Source organism: Eumetopias jubatus, unplaced genomic scaffold, assembly GCF_037043125.1.
Source record: "Eumetopias jubatus isolate StellerSeaLion01/CBP00866 unplaced genomic scaffold, mEumJub1_p1.0 scaffold_4, whole genome shotgun sequence".
Taxonomy (NCBI): domain Eukaryota; kingdom Metazoa; phylum Chordata; class Mammalia; order Carnivora; family Otariidae; genus Eumetopias; species Eumetopias jubatus.
Window position 1 is genome coordinate 106152563 of NW_028274810.1, and position 22489 is coordinate 106175051.

The 22489-nt window shown below is 55.2% G+C and overlaps 1 protein-coding gene and 1 pseudogene across 1 annotated transcript in view; one reads left to right on the forward strand and one right to left on the reverse strand.

The window, feature by feature from the left end:
* Positions 1-22489, reverse strand: part of PRKCZ (protein kinase C zeta) — a 103877-nt gene that overhangs the window by 65872 nt on the left and 15516 nt on the right. The gene's annotated exons all lie outside the window — the stretch shown is intronic.
* On the forward strand, positions 6535-7942 carry LOC114213303 (elongation factor 1-gamma pseudogene; annotated as a pseudogene).

A 22489-nucleotide genomic window follows, 5' to 3' on the forward strand; every position in this document is an offset into this window, starting at 1 on the left:
ACGGAGCAGGTTGGGGTCCCACCCCCACAGGAGGTCTGACGTGCCCATGGACCCTGAGGATCCAGGAGGTGCTGGACTCCAAGTGAGTGCCTGAGGGGCAGCAAGGAGGACACGGGAAGCGGGGGGCAGGGAGCAGCCGAGTTGGCCCATCCCCACCTGTCTACACTGTCCATACCTGTCTCTACGACATCTACACCTGTCCACATGCACACCTGTCTGCACCTGTTCACCCAGCACCCAGGCCCCATCCATGTCCATCACGCTGGGGAGGATGCCGGCAGTCCTGGTGCTCCAGCTGCTGCAGCCTCCCTCACGGAGGGCACTGCATGTTCTCTTGCGCTTCTGTTAAAATAAGCCATCAGGCATTTCTGTGCCAGCCCGGACTCCAGGCGCCAGCTCGTAACTGGAGCCCCTGGGCAGGGCCGTTTCTTACACAGGGAAGCGAGCGTGACAGGCGGCTCCCGCTCACACGAGGGAGACAGGTGTGTCAGGAGCACAGGTCCGTGGTCTGTTGGTTCAAGATACTCGATCTGTTTAATGTCTTGGCTGGGAATGAAATTCAGCCGTCCCCCCCACCCCAAATCCCTCGCGTCCCGCCAGCCCCCAGCCCCTCTCCCACCTCCCCTGTGGTCCTCACAGTGTGAGCACCCTGAAAACCAGGGCTTCCACTTCCTCAGATGAACCATCCTTTAATGCTAAAAAATAATTAAATTGAAAAGCTCCCTTTGTACAAAACCAAACCAGCTAAAATGTGTGAATAAATTATGTTTGTTTTGTTTGCTTCCAAGAACATCAATGTGAAGGAGCTTTATGTAAATAAACCCACAGAGCTTCCAGGCCACCAGACCCCAGGGTTTTTTTAAAATCCAAAAGCTAGGAAAATGAAGGTGGTTTTTATTTACCTGTGACCCTCGGCTTACAGGGGCCCAGCACCTGGGTCAGAAAGGGTAAGGGCCAATTGGGCAATGACCAGTCATTCAGAGCACAGACCACCCAGTGCTTTGCTCCCGGCTGGGGTGTCCAGGGGTGTCTCTCCCTTCTTCATGCTGAACTGGGTCTTCCCTTGTGTGGAATCATCCCAGGAAGCACTGGGGACCGTCCCTGCCGCCCTCACGCGGAGGGGGCCAGAGTCCGGGGCTGGGTCTGGTCTAGAGCGTCCTATGCTCATGGGGACTCATCTCATGCAGGACAACGTGCTGGGGGGCAGGGGGCTGCAATGACTAAGCATACGGGGAGGGCTGGACACAGACCCAGTGACGAGCGACCAGGGCAGCTGGACTGGCCAGCCCCTGCAGGCGAGCTAGCGTCTGGGAGAAGAAAGGACCTCACTGGGGTCAATCCGCCACCGCTCGGAGGCCCCTCCTCACACAGTTTCTACTCTGCACAAGCTTTTTTCCTTCGAGGACACGGCAGACACTGGCTCATCTGTCCTCCACCCCAGAACACGGTGCCTTCGGTATGTCCTGCTTCCTCCACATGGGAATCGGGGGGGTTCCAGCAAAAGAGGCAAAGATGAGCATGTGTGGTGTATGGTCTGTTGTTAAAACCCAACCAGGACAATCCAGCCACAAAAAAGCCACAAAACAACCTAATTTAAAAAATGGGCAGGGGCACCTGGGTGGCTCAGTCGTTAAGCGTCTGCCTTCGGCTCAGGTCATGATCCCAGGGTCCTGGGATTGAGCCCCACATCAGGCTCCCTGCTCCGTGGGAAGCCTGCTTCTCCCTCTCCCACTCCCCCTGCTCGTGTTTCCTCACTGTCTCTCTCTGTCAAATAAATAAATAAAATCTTTAAAAAAAAAAATGGGCAAAGGTCTTGAACAGACATTTCTTCAAAGAAGATACACACATGGCCAAAAAGCACACGAAAAGATGCTCGACGTTACCAATTATCAGGGAAATGCACATCAAAACCACAGTGAGACAGCATCTCACACCCAGCACAGGGGCTACTGTGAAAAACAGCAGGGGAGCCTGGGTGGCTCAGTCAGCGAGCGTCTGCCTTCAGCTCAGGTCGTGATCCCAGGGTCCTGGGATCGAGTCCTACATCGGCTCCCTGCTCAGCGGGAAGCCAGCTTCTCCCTCTGCCTCGACCCCCTGCTTGTGCTCTCTCTCAAAATAAACAAATAAAATCTTAAAAAAAGAAAAGAAAACACAGCCAACAGCTGAGTGGAAATACGAAGAAACTGGAGTGCTTACGCTGGCGGGTAGGAACGCAAAATGCTGCAGCCTCTGCAGGAAAGAGTTCAGCAGCTCCTCAAAAAATCAAACCAGAATTACCATATGGTCCAGCCCTCCACGTCTGGGTGTGTCCCCGAAAGAACAGAAAGCAGGGTCTCGAGGGGACACCTGTATCACAACAGCCAACAGGTGCAAGCAGCCCAGGGGTCCCCCAATGGATGAATGGATAAACAAAACGTGGCTTAACCATCCATGCAACACTACCCAGGCTCCAGAAGGCAGGAGATGCTGACACCAGCCACACTGGTGAGTCCTGAGTCCTGATGCTCATGAAATAAGCCAGTCCCGAAAGGACACACACTGTGTGATTCCACTTCCATCAGGTACTTTAGAGTCTGCGAATCCAGAAGAGATGGGAGGGAAGGAGGGAGGGCATGTGGGGCGCCATGGGGGAAGGTAGTGTTCCATGGGTGCAGAGTCTTAGTTCGGGAAGACGGAAGGTTCCAGAGACAGACGGCAGTGATGGCTGCACCAGAATGGCAATATACTTTAACTACTGAACCGTACATTTAAAAACAGTTAAAACAGTATGTTTTATATCATGTGTGTTTTACCGCAATTCAAAAAAAAACAAAAACAAAACCAACCAAACCAAAAAACAATGGTGAGCTACGGTTCTCTGACCCTTTTATTAAAACATATCCATATCATGCACGTTTGGCATTTTTTGAAAATGGTATTCACAACATTAGATCATAATGTCAAGAAAAATGAGGTTCTGCAGACTGTACAGAAAGTGAAATTAATATGGTTAAAATATGTGTATGGAAAAAAGTGCACCCAACACGAAGAAACTAAATGTTATAAGCAAAAATGAAAAGCCCCTCCCCTGTCCCCCCCTCCCCTCCCCCCAAATCACGGAGTCCTGGGCTGTGAGGTCCGATCCGGGCAAATTCTATCCCAGGCACTTCCCCTGATGCTCAAAGGCCGGCCACCCCAGGTCCCACACACAGAACCACATGTGGAAACAGGGATGGGAAATGAAACGAAGACTCAAAGCTTCATTTCCACGTGTGCGAGGGGCCTCCCGGAGAGGCACCGTGCGCCAAGTCCCTTCTTTCTGGTGCTGCCAACATGTCCACCTGCGGTCACCACTGTCCCTCTGGAGACACTGGGCGAAGATACTGCAGCCCTGGGGCTCCCAAGCAGCTGAACCGCACATGTGGTCTCCCGCAGCCTGACCCGGGCAGCAGAGGTGACATTCCACCCAGGCAGCAGGCAGCACCAACGCAGCCCACCCCTGACCAGTCCCAGGATATGGAGACCTTTGGGAACACCCCCAGTGGGAGGAGGGGGAGTCGAGTCATGAGATCCACCACTGTCCTGGCAGCATCTTCACTGAAAGACGTCCAGTAAACGTCCACAGAGGACACATCCTTGCAGAGGCCACACAGGGTGGGGGTGGGGTGAGCTTTCATGTAAGAGGAGGCCTTTGAGCAGAGACTGGAGGGGGGACATGGAGGGAAGGATGGGGTGGCGGGGGGATGGGGTGGTGGGGGGATGGGTGGCAGGGGGAGGGGGTGGCGGGGGGATGGGTGGCGGGGGGATGGGGTGAGGGGGGATGGGTGGCGGGGGGATGGGTGGCGGGGGGAGGTGTGGAGGGGGAGGGGTGGGGGGTGGAAGGGGGATGGGTGGAGGGGGGATGGGGTGGAGGGGGGATGGGTGGAGGGGGATGGGTGGAGGGGGATGGGTAGGAAACCAGGGAATGGGGGAGGCATGCCGACCTCCAGGCATAAGCTGTGTCCAGGCAGAGGGAGGTAGGGCTAAGGCGGTGAGGGGATGCTGCTGACCAGAGAGAAGTGGGGGGGCCGGAGGGGGGTCAAGGGTGGGTAGAGGGCCAGTAGGACTCCTGTTTACAGGCTCCTTCAGCCTGCAGAGGTGGGTCATCCAGGTGAGGGAGGCAGGGCCAGGGCCATCAGGTAGATGAAGAAACAGCTAAGTGACCTTCCTGAGGTCACACCGAGGGAAGCAGCAGAACGCAAGGTGGACCTGGACAGCATGTGAGGCAGAGCCCCCCTCGCTACTGCACAGGGCAGGCAGAGAAAGCAGCTATTCAGAACCAGCCCCGCTCTGGTCCGAACAAAGGATGCCTTCACACCATGTGTCTGGGCAGCCAACACGTGCCAGTCACCAGGCAGCCTGCCCCGCACGCCTGTCCCTGGGCCCCGCCGAGGCTGGAGGGCGCTCCGTGCCCCGTTCCTAAGAGTCAGCTGTGTGTCCGCAGACCACTCGTAGCAGCAAACCCTCCCCCCTTCCCAAAATGCCGGTCCAGAAGAAAGCACCTCTGAGTCACTCATTTGTTCTTTACACGATGAATCTTTTTGATGACATAATTCACATATTACTCAGATATCTTGCTTTATTCCTTGGGTAACACAACACCAAAATTTTCTGGACGGTGGGATAAGACCCAAATAAGTACAGCAAAAACGAGGGCATCGTTGCAATCCCCGTGAGCAGAGGCTTCACCTGAGGTGCATTCGCCTCAAGAGCCCCCTGGCATCTCGGGACCCCGTCCAAGGGGCTGACGGTCCAGCTCTCTCCGTGCGGAGGGCCCCTTCCCAGCTGTCCACTCAGTTACCCGTGACCAAGCCTTACCCTGTGAGCCCTGATGCTCCAAACCCACTTTTATTTCCTGTTTCGTACGGACTGCTCTGTGCTGACAACCGACAAGAAGAAAGCTCTGCAGGGCCTACTGCACGACCACAAAGGCAGCTAACCCTCTGAACCATATGCGGAAACGGTTACAACGTACCCGTCAGAGTGACCAGAATCCAGAACGGTGGCAACACCAAACCTGGGCACGCCCAGTCACTGCTGGTGGACTGCAACGTGGTGCAGCCGCTCTGGGGAACGTCTGGCGGTTTCTTACAGAACTGAACAGACTCTTCCCATACGATCCAGTGCCCTGACTACGCTCCTCAGCATTTCCCCGAAGGAACTGAAAACTTCTGTCCACACCAAACCCTGCACGCAGATGTTAAGAGTAGCTTCACTGACACCTGCCAAAACGGGGAGGCAACCAAGATACCCTCCAGATAAACAACTGCAGTCCATCCAGACAGTGGGTGTTATCGAGCGTCACAGAGGTGAGCTCGCAAGCCGCGAAAAGACAGAGGAGACTTGAATGCATATCACCAAGGGAGAGAAGCTGTAGGATTCCAGCTACAACACGTTCGGCAAAAGGCAAAACTATGGAGACAGTAAAAAGATGCGGGGTTTCCAGGGGCTGGGAGAGGAGGATGAACAGGTGGAGCAGAGGACTTACAGGGCAGTGAAGCCACGGTGATGGATGCGTGTCATCACACACCTGTCTAGACCCACACCCTGCACAACACCGAGAGTGACCCCAAAGTCAGCTGCAGGCTCTGGGAGATGCCGACGCGTCCCTGCAGGCCTGTCGACCATCGCAAATGCACCCTCTGTGGGGTGCAGATAACGGGGCAGGCTGTGCGCCAACAGGGGCTGGGAATATAGGGGAAATCCCTGCGCCCTCCCCTCAACTTTGCCGTGAACCTACATCGCTCTAAAACAATAAAGACTATATCAAAAGAATCATTTAAAAAAGGTTAAGTGGTAAATTTTATGTTACGTGATTTCTTTTAAAGCCACAATTACCAAAGAAGATGCATGAGGAGGGTAACTGGATGTGGGGCATCGCACGTGCTGGGGGCTCACTGTCCGCCAAGACGCCTTGCACGACCAACAACTGCTTCCCAGTTTTGAGCAGAAGTAGTTATTTTGAATACAAATTATAATTAATAATAATAGGGGACGCCTGGGTGGCTCAGTCGTTAAGCGTCTGCCTTCGGCTCAGGTCATGATCCCGGGGTCCCGGGATCGAGCCCCGCGTCGGGTTCCCTGCTCAGTGGGGAGCCTGCTTCTCCCTCTCCCTCTGTGCTCGCTCTCTCTCAAATAAATAAAATCTTTTAACAAATGATAGTTAATAATAATAAAGAACTACGTGCCTTAGAACACATAAGAATCTCTGTGTTGGTGGGCACCTCTGTGTGGCGAGCTGTGTTTTGTGCATTTCCACAAAATTACGAAACCGGGTCCTACATTTCACACCTCTCTAAAACATGACAACATGAATGCAGAGAACATAAAACTCACAGATTGTGTCCCACCAGGGAGGGCTCTGAACACAAAGCAATGCAGCATTGTCATCCCAAAGAGCATTTCAGACTAGTCACGCCACAAGAAAACTTGGAATGTCCTAAAGTCTTACCGATCTCACGTGAGAGCAACTGAGATTCTCCCCAAATTTCAAAACAATCCCAAAAAAACCCCTTTCTCTGCGGAATCACCATGGCGGCTGGGACCCTGTACACATATCCTGAAAACTGGAGGGCCTTCAAGGCTCTCATTGCTGCTCAGTACAGTGGGGCTCAGGTCCGCGTGCTCTCCGCACCACCCCACTTCCACTTCGGCCAAACCAACCGCATCCCTGAATTTCTCCGTAAATTGCCTGCCAGCAAGTTTCCAGCATTTGAGGGTGACGATGGATTCTGTGTGTTCGAGAGCAATGCCACTGCCTACTATGTGAGCAATGAGGAGCTGCGGGGAAGTACTCCAGAGGCAGCAGCCCAGGTGGTGCAGTGGGTGAGCTTCGCTGACAGTGACATAGTGTCCCCAGCCGGTAACTGGGTGTTCCCCACCTTGGGCATCATGCACCACAATAAGCAGACCACAGAGAATGCAAAGGGGGAAGTGAGGCGAATTCTGGGGCTACTGGATGCTCACTTGAAGACTAGGACTTTCCTGGTGGGCGAACGTGTGACACTGGCTGACATCACAGTCGTCTGCACCCTGGTGTGGCTCTATAAACAGGTCCTGGAGCCTTCTTTCCGCCAGGCTTTCCCCAATACCACCCGCTGGTTCGTCACCTGCATCAACCAGCCACAGTTCCGGGCCGTCCTGGGGGAGGTGAAGCTCTGCGAGAAGATGGCCCAGTTTGACGCTAAAAAGTTTGCAGAGAGCCAGCCTAAAAGGACACCCCATGGAAAGAGAAGGGTTCTCAGGAAGAGAAGCAGAAGCCCCAGGCTGAGCGGAAAGAGGAGAAAAAGGCTGCTGCCCCTGCTCCTGAGGAGGAGATGGATGAATGTGAGCAGGCACTGGCCGCTGAGCTGAAGGCCAAGGACCCCTTTGCTCACCTGCCCAAGAGTACCTCTGTGTTGGACGAATTTAAGCGCAAGTACTCCAATGAGGACACTCTTTCTGTGGCGCTGCCGTATTTTGGGGAGCACTTTGATAAGGGTGGCTGGTCTCTGTGGTACGCTGAGTACTGCTTCCCTGAAGAGCTCACCCAGACCTTCATGAGTTGCAACCTCATCACTGGAATGTTCCAGCGGTTGGACAAGCTGAGGAAGAATGCCTTTGCCAGTGTCATCCTCTTTGGAACCAACAATAGCAGCTCCATTTCTGGAGTTTGGGTCTTCCGAGGCCAGGAGCTTGCCTTTCCGCTGAGTCCAGATTGGCAGGTGGACTACGAGTCATATATACATGGCGGAAACTGGATCCTGGCAGCGAGACCCAGACGCTGGTTCGAGAGTACTTTTCCTGGGAGGGGGCCTTCCAGCATGTGGGCAAAACCTTCAATCAGGGCAAGATCTTCAAGTGAACATGTCTTGCCATCGCCTAGCTGCCTGTACCCGCCCTTCAGGGAGATGGGGGTCATTAAAGGAAACTGAACATTGGAAAAAAAAAATCCCCAAAATTTATGTGACATTACAGTATTAATTATGAGGCTGAAAATAAAGGATTTTGTAAGTGGCCAGAAAGTAAAATTTTGTCAACGGTGGCATGGGAATACTGAGGTCATCATCACTGAGGTTTCTCTACAGAAAACACCGCAAACCTGCCGCTTGAGGACACCGCCAGGGTTCACAGTTCGAAAATCCAGGTGAGGAAGTACAGAATTACGCCAAGCAGATGTTTACTGAGGAGTGTAATTCATGCTATTTTTCTGGATTTTGCGGTGCTTGAGGTGTTCATTGGTATTTAAAAATTCATCACTTCTTTTGATCTCTATTCTCATCCTAAATACACACACGTATTCCTGTTATTAGAAACGCGGATGGGTGCAGGACGTTCAGAAGAGTGTACACACCTGGAGACCGTCTAGGCAGCAAGAGTCACTAACACACACGTTCCTGTGTTTACGAGAAGACGTGCGGGTCGGGGAAATGAGCAAACGGAATGGAGCCATCCCTCTGTGTGGTTTTTATGTCTGAAGTCAGGTTAATGTGTCACACAGCCCATAAGTAAGACAAGCTAGGACAGGGGAAACACCCTAAAACTACGGAAACAGAAGCAGGCTAGGCTGACACCACCACCATTCATTGGACAACAGATGAATTCGAGGTGACCCCCAAAAACACACACAAAAAGTCCACAGACCAGTGAGCCGAGAAACCCCAGCCCCACCTTGGTTCTGGCCCCTAGCTCTGGACCCATCACGTCCACATCTTCTGGGCCCACATGGGAGCCGGCCAGGGCCGCGTGGGGGCTCTGTGGTCCTGGGGGGTCGGGTTGGGGGGTGGCAGGGGGTGCTCCCTGAGGAGCAGGCTGGCTCCAGGCTGGCCCCCAGTATGCGTGGGGATCCCGGAGGCGACCAGGCGGGGAAGTGTTGAAAGGCTTTCAAAACCGCTGGGAAGTGTCAGAGCTCACGGAGCGCACACCACGGCGGTCAGATGTGGGAGGCTTTGAGCCTCAACATCCATCACGGCAGAAGTGTTTTTTAATACACTAGAAGTTCTAGAAAATCTTCCAGGCCACACTGGTATTGCATGGGTGTTTGTAAATAGGCTGGGAAGAAGGGACACGCTTTCCTATGGCATAACGCCAACCGATGCTGGAGAAGGGTCCCCGAACACCCCGGCACGGCGGCAGGAACGCCCGAGTCTGGCAAAGCCGCTGGGGAATGCCAAAACCACCGGCAAGACCTCGTACTTGAAACAAAATACCGGGGCCATCGGCTTGCAGCAGGCATCTTCAGATAAAAAGAATTTTCAAAAAAATACAATAAACAAACGCATGGTTTGGTAAAGGGGGAGGCTGCAGGCACCGTGGCCAAGAATACACGTTTGGGCCCTCCCGCTGGTGGGCTGTGGGGCCACAGGGAAGACCCAAGAGGGCCATCCCTCGGGGCCCCGGTTCTGAAGCTCTGGGAACACATCTGCGCCCCAACTCCGACTACCCGGGCTTCTGTGGGTGTGTCACCGGCTTCGGCTGGGCCCCAGGTGTTGGCTAACTGTGCCACGTACCCCCAAAATCATGGGGGTCGTGAGAACACAGGACGACCCAGGTCCTTGTCTTCCCTTTAAGTATGCATGCAAAATTACCGAAAATACCACTGATTAATTTTTGTTAGAACAAAATACCATCCAAGGAAGTGCAATTTAGTGACACAAAACTAAGGGCTGGCTGGTGGGACCCACAGCAGACCCCAGCCTGCCTCTGCCCGCTCCCTCAGGACCCCCATGCCACTCCCACGAGTCTGTTCCTGCCCTCCTGCCACGCGGCTCCCCACGGCACTGCTGTGCCCACCTGAGCTGGGTCAGACACCCAGGAGAACCTCTGTGCATGCGACTCCCCCCTCTCATCCCTTGCCCAGCGACAGAGCCGTCCCGCCCCATCCCGCCCTACCCATGCAATCAGAGTAGGGTGCGGAGAGTCAGTCACAGGCTCAGCTTGGTCACTGTGGGGTACCAACAGCACACCTGCGAAGCGCCCCACGTCCAGCACCTGGCCCCACATCTGACCTCCCCGGGGTAACGATTACGTGTGGCCAAGCAGACCCAACTCTGGGTGACCTGAGGGCGGGACACCCAGAGAGAGTGGATCCTGAGCATCCTCAGCACCCTCCTCCCCCATCCACACCCCCGGCATAGACCATGGGCTACAGGCCGGCCAGCCATGTCTGCCCTGCCCTGCAAGGGGACGGATGTAGCTGGCTGAGCCCAGGGAGACTGGGGACCCCGGGGTCCTGGGAACCCCCATGGGAGAGCCCTGCTTGCAAGCTCTCCCCACAGTAGGACATTCTCTGCCTCCTTCACTCTCTCCACACAGTGGAGGGGGGTTTCCCTGCACATCTTCAGGAGATTTGCATAACTCAGTGACATTTTCCAGATGACCAGCGTGTGACATCACAAAAGCATGCGTGGGTCACGAACTTATTCAAACATAAGAGATCGCAGGATTTGAACCTAAGATATGGTTTCAGATTCTACATGGCAACAAACATGTCAGAAACAACCACTTGTTGAGTTTTAGAGAAATACCAAAGAAGAATACACATGTGTATCTGAAAAGGCTATTCAAACACTCCAAGCTTTTGAAATGCTACAGTTTCCTTGTACGCTTCAACCCCACATGTCGGGCTGATGCAGAAGCATGCAGGGGATCCAGCCGTCTGCCCTGCACCAGACACCCCTGAGGTTCCCAGGAACATGGCCACCCTCACATGCGATTATTATTATTATTTTTTTTTGGAGAGGAGTCATTTTTCATTAAAATTAAATCTTTTGTTAACATTACTTATATTAACATGTGACAGGTTTAAAATGTTTGAATGAATTAGTATTTCCCATTTTAAGTTTCAAATACAGCCCACGCTCGATGAAAACCACATATCTGAAAGGTCTTTGAGGTCCTCGGTAATTTTCGTGAGCTCATGGAGGATCGTGTGGCAGCTGGCTGGAGGGCTGGAGGCTGGAACGAGACTGAAGGGGCTAGAGCTCTGTGCTGGAGATGGGCCCCGAGCAGCCCGGGTCTGCACCACGGACCCAGCGGCCAAGCTTGTCGCTGCACCTTCTCCCTAACGCCTGTCCCTCCAGGGGCCTGCCGCCGGGTCCCGGCCAAGACCCAGACGCAGTGACGCGGGAAGAAGGTACAGCCAGTGTGACAGCCTTAAATGCCCTTCATATGCAGACCTAGTAAGATGCAGGAAGAGGAAAGTACGAAGAGACAGTTGGGCAGGGCGGGCGCCCCAGGTGCAATACACTGTCCCCCCACCTGCCACCTTCAGGGTCTGCCCCGGAGGCTGCTTGTTACTCGGCTCCCCTGCTCACTATGAACCCTTATGGGCGCCATGCTGAAGGGGGACAGCCCAGAGCCAATCCGGAAGCTGTCCTTTTCAGAGCTGCCATGACCCACCGAACGGGACCCGGTCTCCACGTCACCTTCCCGACCTCCTTCTCTGACCATGGAAGCCCCTCTCTGGGGACCCCTGTAGGGCCATGTCCAGCTCTCCAGAGCAAGCGTGCGTCTCTCACGCGGGCTGCCCTCAGTGATGTCGTGACGACCGTGTGCCAGCAGCGGAGGTGGGAGTATCTACACCAGGGAAACCAGGTCTGCCTTGCTCTCTCCCCAGAGAGAACATTTCCAGCACACCGCTGCTTGTATCCCAGGATTAATTAATCTCATATTCACGAAACGATCGGCCGTGTCTCCACACAGATCCGTTTTCCTTACAGGCCCAGGTAAGCGCAGCATACCAGATCCACTCCCCTTCGTTTAAGGCAGATGGTCAGACGGCCGCTTGAAAGATACAAGTGACCCAGTCCTCCTGAGTGGCCACACAGGCAGCCCCCAGCCTCCCCGCCCTGCACATGTATGCCTCACGACACGCAGCACGGGGTCCCTCTCCCCAGACACGGCCCCAGAGCAGGAACAGGCAGCCAGGACAGACTGAGTGGTGGGAGCCAGGCTCGCAGAAGTAAATGGGACCTCTTCCAGCAGTCCTGTGCCTGTGTCTGCCCGGACAGCAGTGTGAACAGATGCTTGGGCACCTTCCTGCTACAACTATGCAATGTCCAACTGGGAAATTCAGTTAGAACCAGGACAGCCTCGATCAAGCCTGTTTTATGTCACCGTTTCACAGAATTAGGAAATGCAAGAGAAGCGAACAGGGTTACAGAGCAGAAGACTGCCCCGTTTGGAAGTGGCACTGTGATGGGACTGAGCTTCCGTGAAGGCTCATCAGGGCACCGCCTTTGTCACCGCTCCCCAGACTAAGCATCCCACAGAGCTCCAGGGGTGACGCGATGTGAAGGAGAGCCTGTGTCCAGGGCTGGGCAGTTCCACGCCCTGCTCCTCCTCCTGCCTGGCTGGAAGGGGGGCCAGAGATCCCCCACCTTGCCTTCCCCACAGGGGCTCCAGGCCCACCCTCCCAGCCCCTCCCCTCCTGCCAGGTCTGGCCGTCACCACTCCTGGGGCCAACTGCAGCAGCCAAAGCTGCAATAACGTGAGCAACCCAAGTAGGAGGTTGACATCCATGAGTCCACAGAAGTAAAGGTTGTGGGTGAAGAGTCAAAGCTCCCATGCAGACCTCCAGACACCCCTTCAAAGAGGGGGAGCATGCCTCCCTCCCCTCAGTGTGGGCTGTGGGGACACCCTTCCAAAGGGGGCAGCAGTGTCCATGGCAGACACACCCAAGCAGGGTGACCAAGATCACGCCACAGTAACAGGCCATGTTGGGGGCAGGGACCAGTGATTCGATGCAATGAGAGAACACTGCACCTCCAAGGGTCTCCTCCCCGAAACCCACACCCCAGTCTAACCGTGAGAAAAAACATCAGAGCAACTCAAATTGAGGGGCACTCTACAAAACACCTGACCAGCACTCCTCAAAACCATCATGGTCATCCCAAAACAGTAAAGTCTGAAACTGTCACAGCCTCGAGGGGCCCAAGGAGAGGTGACAACTGAATGTCTGTCATGTGGGATCCCTGGACAGGAAGAGGACGTCGGGAAGACTAAGGAAACCTGAACGAAGCGTGGACCTCACCTAACTGTAACGCCGTACTGGTACTGGGTAGTCTGCCGCAACTGACTACACACTAACATGGACGCTAATCGTGGGGAGGCTGGTATTCTGTATTATCTTCTCAATTTCTCTGAAAACCCAAAACTGTTCTACAAAATAAGTTTATTCACACACACACACACACCCCTGTGTGGCCGAAGCACCTGTGGGTCCACCTAGCTCCATCTTCTCAAACCTACTCGGGGAAAGGGGCTTGAGAGCCAGCCCTGCATGAGTCCACTGGCCATCAAAGGAAAGTAAGTCACAGCCCCTTCCTTTAAGGCTCTGCCCTCGTCCTCTGGTCCCATGGTGATTCAGGGCCTTCCGGACATGCTGATTCACAACATCCACGCACGCCCACATCCACCTGTGAAGACCTTTCTTAGTGCCACTTCTCCTGTGTAATTTAGCCTCAGGAAGGTATAATCTAGATGGTGTCCAGATAAACACAGCAGCAGGAACACAATTATTTACCCACACTCCCTCCCAAGACCAAAGCCAGAGGGAGAAAAACACAAATAAAAAGAGAAGCACAGGAGGGGGCAGCGCCACGCTGGAACCTGGAAAGCAGGTGGCCCAGGGGTCAGCAGGGGACTGGGCAGAACTGAACCGTAAAAGGCCCATGAGTCGGAGGCTCCATGCACCAGGAAGTAGGGTGCTCACAGTGTGGGTTCCCAACCTCTAAAGAGGGAGGCCCCGTCCTCACCCACTGCTGCCGGTGGAGTGCGGGCTTGGCCTGGGGGATGGTGGCAGTCTGCTTACCCAGGGGTGAGACACCCCAGCCCCTCCCCAGGCAGGATGCTGCCCTGGCCATCATACTGCAATGTCCACCAGCTCTACGGCACCCCACGTGTCAACACAGGCAGATGACCAGAGGTCACCCAGGGGCTGCAGAAATCCTCCCAGGCCAAAACAAACTGAGAAAAAGAACTTCAGTGGAAACAGAGTTGTGTCAAGGGCTAAAGGAAACACCAAGAAAGAAGACTTTACCACTCACTCGACAGCACTACCTCATCACCTCGCCTGTGTTTTGCCACTCCGAGTTCAGACGGTGCTGCACTAAGTCAGTCCTCACAGTGATGGGGAGCCACGCCCATGGTCACCACCCCACTTACCACGGTCTGAACCACAGGGTGGACAGGGCTGTGACCGAGGTCACGTGGCTGGCAAATAGCAGAGTGGGGACCTTGCACTGTCGCAAAGAACATGAACTAGGGCCCCACCTGTGGGGAATGAGCCCCAGCTCCACAGTGCACGGCTGTGATTTGGGAAAATCGCCTGACCTCTCTGTGCCTCAGGTGTCATTTTCACCACAGGATGGAGACAACAGCAAATCCCTCATTGGGCATTGTGTGGGTGACACCAGCTTGCACGTGGGGAGCCTTGAACTGTCAAGTGCTTGAGAACTCACACAATTACCTTATATCATGGGGCCTCTTGCCATAATTAATAACCTCAAAGAAACGGTGTGATCTCCCACCTCGGAAACAAGAGCAAAACACTATCTTAAAAAAGGAACCTTTAGGGCACAAGAAAGTGCTCTCGGAATAAAAAACGAAGGGCAACAAACTTAACAGACGGTTTAGACATTGAAAATGGAAAGTATCTCCAGAAAATAAAACAAACAAATGGAAAACAGACAAGAAAATTAGAGGGCCGGTCTGGGAGTGCCAACAAATGACCCATGGTAGCTTTGGAAAAAGACAATAGTAGGGGAGGAGATCATCAAAGAAATAAACGAAAGCATCCCACGCCTGAATATGCCTTCAGTTCCCACACTGTTAACTTCCCAACACAAGAGACAAGAAAGGCCACATCAAGACACAGCATAATGAAACCTGAAAACAATAAAGACAAAAAAAAAAAAAAAAGATCCTGAACACTTTCTGGAGAAAATAACACACACAAAAGTAAAAATGGCCCCGACTTCCCAATCAGACTGGAGGCTGGAAGACACTGTTCAATCCTTTTAAAACGCTTGGGGAAAACTGTTTCCAGTACAGATTCTATACCTAGCTAAACTACCATGAAACGTCCAGCTAGAGTAAAAGCACTTTCAAACTAGATCTCAAACAATCTATCTTCAGGGCCCCCTTTCCTGGAAGGTCTGGGAGGATGTCTGAACCAGAGATTAAGCCAAGAAAGGGGGTGGGGGATCCAGGGATGGAGGAAGCAGGCAGAGAAGAGGGGCATGGGGATCCCCAGGATGATGTCAAAGGGAGGGCCCAGGACACACTGTGCTGAGGCCCCAGGGCACCAGGAGGGATGTGGCACAGGCATCAAGGGAGGGCTGCCCTCCTGGAAAAATTACGGGCCAATTTGAGACAAGACTTCCAGAAAACACCAAGGGGGGAAAAAAAGCAAGGCAATTATTATCCCCAAGAAAAACTGAAAGTTGCACAAGAAAAAAAAATATAATGCTAGTGGCTTATGAATACTTTTGCAAATCACCATAATGTAAACGCTGGGTGATTATAAACAATAAATGGTGACCTAACCTATTTTGGGGGCAGAGGAAGAGAGAGATGACCCATTCCAGAGACAGAGGGGAACAGGTAATGTCCCAAACAGAAAAGTCTATTAACAGCAGCATAAATGTGTTATTTAGCAATCTGGAAAAAAATGCCAAGAAGAACCTGCTCAGGCTGACTGAAAGCGAGCCCCTCCAGGAGGTGGGAGGGAGGGGCAGGGACATCTGTTCTCTTTTTAAACCACATAGGACTATTCAATACCTTAAGATAGAAATATGTCAAACTTGGGGCATCGGGCTCCCTGCTCGGCGGGAAGCCTGCTTCTCCCTCTCCCACTCCCTCTGCTTGTATTCCCTCTCTCGCTGTGTCTCTCTCTGTCTAATGAATAAATAAAATCTTTAAAAAAAATCAACTCAAAATCAAATTCAATATATGAAAATAACATACAACGCAAACTTTATACACACGCATTTAGCAGTAACAGCATGGTTTCCTGACCAAGACAAGGCACGCCCAGCCTTTCTGTGCTCGACATGACTTTGTTCAGTTCCTTCTACAATCTGAGTAAACAGAGGCACGGCACAGGAGCGTCTGGGGCTGAGAGAACAGGCTGTTCAAGCGGGCACTGACCCCTCCCCCCCGCTTTCCACGCACACGTGGAGAGTCTCCATCTTGTCACAAATCAAACCTTTTTAAATTTCCCATAGAAGAAGCTTAAAAAGAGAAGCAAACTTAAAAAAAAAAAAAACACACACACAAAAAAACCCCAGACACATTCAAACCACCAAACTGAGCAATAAAACATTAACTCGGGGTCCCCTCCATCCATGGACACTGGGGGTACAATGTCCCATTCACGCAGTAAGCACGCATGCACCAACGTGAAGCTGAGTCAGCCCGCACAGCTATCTGAGCAATACTAATGGCACTTTTGAAATAACCTCTGGAAGAGGGTTTGTTAGTTCTCAACATGGCACTCCTGCCTTGCCTGATTTTGAACCTTGCTCGGGGAAACGGCAGACCGCCCCGCAGTCACCCAGTGTGGAGGGTAATCGGCTGGGTCAGCCTGGAGGCCTCAGAGACAGAAAAGGGAAAAGACGCCAGTCGTAGTGAGGTGCCCTACTCTACGTCTTTAGGAGAATCCTAAAAATAAGCTGCTATTGCAAATACACCTGTGGGGGTTTTGCGGTGCCATCTCTGTGTCATAACTTTATTACCAAAAGCAATCTGAACACTGGATGAGCAATTGGTTCAGGAGGCTTACTTTGGAAAAAGCTTTTCTGTCCCTCCCATAACACACTTACAGAGGGCCTGCTTCGCACCAGGCCCCTGGGCCGGGAGCCGGGGGCCTACAAGGGCACGCAAGGCCCAGCTAACTCTTATGGAGTAGTGGTTGCGGGGGCAGTGGCCCTAAGTGCCATTTACCCGGCAAGAGCAAAGGAAACAGCACAAGCAAAGGCCCAGTGGCAGCAGGGATTAGGCAAAACAGGCCAGACCTACCCAGACCCCAGACCCTAAACTCCTCTTTCACCACGAGCAAGGAGGGGGAGGCACAGAAGGTTACATTCTCTGAATGTAAACACCAAAGACACATCAAACCTGGAGTGGGGTTTACCCTCCGTGGGCCTGGCCCTCACCCACGCACAGCCTCCGGCTCAACGCATCCCCGAAATGGCACCCGGTCAGTAACGGGAACAGCCGCTGCCTCGTCTTTGGATCCGCAGGAGTTAGGAGCCTGACCCCAGGCACCTGCTGACCTGAGCTTCAACCCAATGGCTGGACCTCCACGGGCTCGGCTCTGTAACATCTGGGTGGTCAGAAACGCCCAGGAGACGAGACGTAGCCCCCGCCACTCCCCAAACACCAGAGGGAACGAGACAGAAGTGGGGGGGGGGACAGCTTCTGGAGCTGGGAGTCTCCACCAGAACACAGACGACCCCGTGTCCCCACCATGTTGACACCGACGGACAGGGCCGAGGATGGCGTCCACGGGCAGGTGGAGCCGTCCAAGGCTCTCAGCTGCTCCACGTGACTGACTCAGGGGTGATGTCTGGAAGGTTAGCAGGACCTCAGAGTGGGGCCAACAGCACATACAACTCCTTACATAACCGTCAGCGGCTCTGAACTTTGTGAGGCACCTTGTTGGTGGCTGATGCACTAAGACAGGAGGAACAGGAGGCTCCACGCGGATCTGAGCGGGACAGACACGGGTGACACACTCCACAGCCACACCTGACAGCAGCAACACACCGTGGGGCTTTTCGGGGCTTCTGCTCCCCCAACCTGGCCCCGTTCGTGGCTCGAAACCCTGCCGAGTCCCCGAGGCCCAGAAGCCACCTGCTCCGGGCCATGCTCGGGGTCCCCCCAGCAGCACAGCTCAGTGAGGGTTCACATCGGCCGCGCACTAGCAGCGCGTGACCACACGGAAGGAAAGAGGCCAAGATGTCCCAGACATCCCAAGAAACTATGACACAGCTAATTTCTCCTCATTGGCAAGCACACACGTGAGCCAACACCCCTGCTCCCTCTTCTCTCCCACGCACCCATCAACACACCCTGAATTTCATAATTCAAGGATCCAAAACTAATGAGTTACCCCTGCGACCCGGGCCAGCGGCAGAGCGTCCGACGGTCCCTCCTGCTCCTGGGGGAGGGGCGGGCTCGCTCGGAGGCCTCCCCGGCACCCCAGCACTGTCCACACAAGGGGCCATCCGCCCCAGCGGCCCGTCCACCCAGGCCATCAGCTCCCCGTCAGCCCAAGGTGGGGGGGGGGGTGCCTGCTGGGGTGGTTTTTTACAAAAACACCTTGCAAAATGGACGTCAGAAAACACCCACATGCCCACATCCCCACCAGCCACCGAGCAGCCCCCGGGTGCAGCTGGGTCTACCTCCGACCATCTCAGAACGGAAAACCGGACGCCAGGACCACGCTCATCGCCGACACCCGAGGACCCCGGTGCAGTGAGCTGGGCACGTCAACACTGGCCGTGCCACCCAGACTCCGCCACGACGCTGTCGTCAACGCCAACACGGGGCCAGGACTGGCAGGAGCACACAGTGGGAGCAGCCCTGCGGAGCTCGGTGCAGGGAGCAGGTGCCGGGGCTCCGGCCTCCAGCATCGCGGCCCCGTGGCCCCCCGGCTTGCAGCAGCGCAGACTGAGGAGCGAGCGGGGCTCACACTGGCCACGGAGGAGCACACATCCACCCCGTAGCAGCACGCACCACGGCCACGCTGCCCTCAGCCAGAGTCCCCGCGCCGGGGCCGCCGGAGGCACACGACACCGCTGGTCCCGGGGCTGCCCGGCCGCGCTGACAGGCCTGGCTTCCCGGGGACATGTTTCCTTCCGGCACCCCCTGCATCGGCCACACCGCCCGCAGGGCGCGCTCCTCCAGGGCCTGTTTTGCTAAAAATCTGTCACCTCAGAAACAAGAGCCTCTCACCGCTCTGCCCCCCACCCCCCTCCGCGGCTCGGAGCCCTGCGGCCGCATCCCTGCCCCAGGCTGGCGGCACCGGCGCCCGTGCCTGGGACATCTGTGCGGCGCCGAGGCTGCGGGCCAGGCCGCTGCCCCCCACCCAGCCTCTGGGCAGCACGGCCGCCGTGCACACGGCCTGCACCGCCGGGCAGAAAGGCACAGGCGACGTGCATTACTCACCGGGCTTTCTTCTCCCGCCTGCTCCGCACAGGGTTCTTTATGCTCTACGGAGCGGTGGGCGTGAAGGGAGGCATCTTCCTTCCCTTTAGTGCGCCGACGCTGCCCTCCACTCCCCGCGGACCCACAATGGGCAGGGTGCGTGCACAGGCGAGGAGCAGATATTTAAAGGAAGGCTGGCCGGCCCGTCCCCCGCCTCTCACATCCCTGCCTCCTCATGTCTCCAGGCCGGGTGGTACCCGGCTCCCCTGGGAAGCTGGAGCCGGCAGCTGAGGCACCAACTAAAACACGGCCTGGATACCAAGGAGCTGACGTCACATGAAAACAAGCATCTCTGCATTAGGACGGTCCTGAAAGAGAACACGGGGCAGCGGCCCAAAGGAGGGTGGCTCAGCCCGAGAGCCTTTCGAATGCTGTGTCTGTGGGAACAGAGCCCAGCCGGCCGGGCCCCCCGGATCAGGCCCCCGGGTGGAGTGTGGGGAAGCGCGGCCACCTGAGTGCGGGTGACCTCCGGCCTGCGTCCACAGAGGCCGGGAAGGCACCCACACAAATGCTCACGGGCTCCGAGGCCTGGGGGCTGTGGCCTGGGAGGGGTGGGAGGGCAGAGGCCACGGATCCAGCCATTGTGGCTGGATGGGAGCCCAACCCCAATTCCCTCCAATTCCAAAAAAAATCCAGGAAAAAGACGGAGCAGCCTAGGTCGGGGCGCTCATCCAGCCTCCCCGGAGTTGCCAGCCCCGCACGGCACTGACTCTACGTGGTCCCAGGGGCTTGGGAGGTCAGGCCAAACCTCTCCCCCCACCCTCCAGCAAACACACAGTGTGGTCAACACACCGCAGGCCCGGGAGATGCACGCTCCTGGCTTGAACCACCCCCGCCCATCTCTTATCTGCAGGCGCCAGGCTCCCAGATCTGTGCTCACTCCTGTGCATGGCACAGACTCAGGGCCAAAGCTCTGGGTTCGAACTCCAGCTCCTTCAGCTGTTCGAGGTGGGGCCTGAAGTCCCTTCGGAGCTCCAATCACCTGGTGGCCAACCAGTCGTGCACGGGCATTTCATCCACTGTGTGCCTCTTGAACACAACCCTTAGAGGCGCCGCTCGAGGCCGAGGGCCCCAAATCTCTGCCACTGGAAGCGAGGCCTGGTGAATAGCAGGGCTCAGTGCTCAGAGCAACACGACGCTAAGGGCGGCTTGTAAGTTCTCAAGACACATGGAAATCACACGAAACACAAATTTCACAAATTTCAGTGCCCGTGAATAAAGTTTATCATGGCTCATTTATTTGACTATGGTAGTCGAGCTGCTACAGCACAGACAATGCATTTACTGCCTGAGCCTTCCCAGAAAGTCTGCAGACCCCTGAGACTACAAAATCATAAAATAACTGAACCACCACCATGTCTACAGTGGACCCCACGGGAAATGCGAACGTCTCCCCAGCCCACTGCCAACCCTCACCTACAACCAGCTTCATGGCACCACCCTCGCCCTCCAGCCAAGCGTGAGCACTTCCAGTCCAGACCAAAACACCCAGTTCCAAAGAACTCTAGAAAACCCAGGCTCCGCTGGCAGGTTGCTAATTTTAATAGAAGCCTATTTTAGGTGGATAACTAGCTTTTCCGGTTTGTTGCAAGTAATTTGAGACAAAGCTGAATGAAACTGGATTTTTAATAAAACAACAGACATACCTATCAACACCAGGGACAAACAGGCGTATTTCAGAAGGATTCCAAGGTAACCCACCCACCCGGGGCCTGGAGGATGCTCCTGAGGGCTTCAGCGCCCAAGTCCCTGCTCCACCAACCAGTCAACCGAGAGCCCCACACACCCTGGGGCTCCGCTTACTTCCTCCCCCTCCGGCAGACGACAACGCGGGGGCTTGAACACACCTGACCAGCTGGGGGTGGGGGCGAACTAGCCTTCCTGAGCGCTTAGCATGTTCCTGGAGCCCTTCGAAACTGTTAATGCTCACACAGCCCCTCAAGGTGGCCATTACTACAGACCCCTTTACAGGGAAAGGAAGCACGGGGGGCTGCACCCACTCGCCTGACACCGCACAGCTGGAGAGGGGCCCACTTCTTGGGGTCCTAGCCCAGGGACAACCTCCCTGCGACCGCAGAGGGTCCTACGCCGGGTGCTGGGCTCAGCCCCAGAACCCACCACCACAGCCACCCTGGGTGACGAGACAGGCCGCCGCGGAATGCTGGGTGCTGCCAGCTCCTCAGAACGTGGGATCCTCTCCCCAGAGGGCAGGCCGCAGAGCCCCCGCCCATCCAGGGACGCCCCGTCACTCAGGTGCGGGACAGGCCAGGATCAGTGACACAGAGCACAGCATGTGCCAGGCCTCAGTGGCCTTGAAGACAGGGGCTGCGGCCACCGAACCCCCCAGATCTGTCTATTCTCCACGAACCCTCAGGACCCAGAAACCCAGCCGAATCAGGACCGACTCCACTCCACCCCTGCCCAGCCTTGCTGCAGACACCCTTTACCAGGCAGGCACCCTGAGTCTCCACCACAGGCCACAGGGAGGCCAAGGGGACCTGACCCGGGGTGGGAACCAGCTCGTGGGACCACCCTGTCTCACTGGGTCCCCTACCCAGCCGCACACTTCGGGGCCAGCAGCCACCCACAAGGGTCCCCGAAGCCTGTGGTCAGGCGCGGCAGAGACAACCCTGCCTGACGAGGGGGAGAGGCTGCAGGGTCCAGCTCCAGGTGGCCCCCTCAGGGCCGTAGCAGAGGCACCAGGTGGCCAGAACCGCTCTCACTGCCAGGGCGGGGAACCCTCTTGTTAATGACGTTGAAGTCTGCCACCTGCAAGTGCCACCAGCCGCTCCTTAGAGACACCGAATAACCACTTGCTCTGCAGAAGGTCTGGTGCTCGGCGCTTTTGCAAACACTGTTGTTTGTTTGTTTTTTAGATTTTATTTCATTTTATTTTTATTTTTATTTTTTTTTAAAGATTTTATTTATTTATTTGAGAGAGAGAGAATGAGAGATAGCACGAGAGGGAAGAGGGTCAGAGGGAGAAGCAGACTCCCTGCTGAGCAGGGAGCCCAATGCGGGACTCGATCCCAGGACTCCAGGATCATGACCTGAGCCGAAGGCAGTCGCTTAACCGACTGAGCCACCCAGGCGCCCAGATTTTATTTCATTTTATTTACTTGAGAGAGCACGCACACAACGTGAGCCGGGGGGGGGGGGTGCTGGGGGGTGCTGGGGGGGGACAGGGAGAGAGAGAGTCTCCAGCAGACTCCAGGCTGAGCGTGGGGCCCGACGTGGGGCTTGAACTCACAACCCTGAGATCAGGACCTGAGCTGAA